Raw genomic sequence first — 737 nt, forward strand, 5'->3', positions numbered from 1 at the left:
GCAGAGATAGAGTCTCTCTGAGAGTCACTGTCCAGATACTGGGAGGAGGACAAGAAGAAGGGAAGTGGGTCCCGTCATCAGAAAGGATCTGATGTGAGAATTGAAGCCCACAGGGAGAGTGAAGAGAGAAACTTAAATGAAGGAGGAGGAGGTAGCCACCAGAGCCATCTCCCTGACTCAGGACTCACTGTGTGGGAGAAGTCACCCAAACCTGCAGATAAACAGTGACTTCTGGCAACGCTGAAGTTCTCCACAGAGAAATACAACAGTGCAAGCAAACAGTGCATGTGAAGGACTGCGTCAGCTGGCAGTGAGTGCTGAGGGCTTAGTCATCCTACAGAAGACATCTATTGGCTGGGAGCCATTTTTTAGAAGGACCAGCTGAGCTCAGAACCCAGATTAACTGCTGGGTTTATCTAGTTGTTCCCAGCTGAGTTCAAGCCCACAGAAAGTACACTGATGGTGGCAGGTTGACTGGGTCTGGTCTTAGCCTCCTGGCCAGAATCCAGGCTGAAATTCAGGTGAAATAAAGGGGTAGGTTTGCTCAGATTAATCCCTACCCAGACATAAAGCTCCTGCTGGCTTGCTGGGATAAATCAACACAGGTCTGGACTCTGTCTCCACACATTGTCTACAAGAGGCAACTGGGACAAATCTGGAAGTGAAGATCTTTTCTATTTTTCCACTCTTTTTTTTTTAATCCTTCATTATTTGGTCTTGTTTTTATATAAGGGTAT

Source organism: Octodon degus, unplaced genomic scaffold (assembly GCF_000260255.1).
Source record: "Octodon degus isolate 3935 unplaced genomic scaffold, OctDeg1.0 scaffold00268, whole genome shotgun sequence".
NCBI classification, from domain to species: Eukaryota; Metazoa; Chordata; class Mammalia; order Rodentia; family Octodontidae; genus Octodon; species Octodon degus.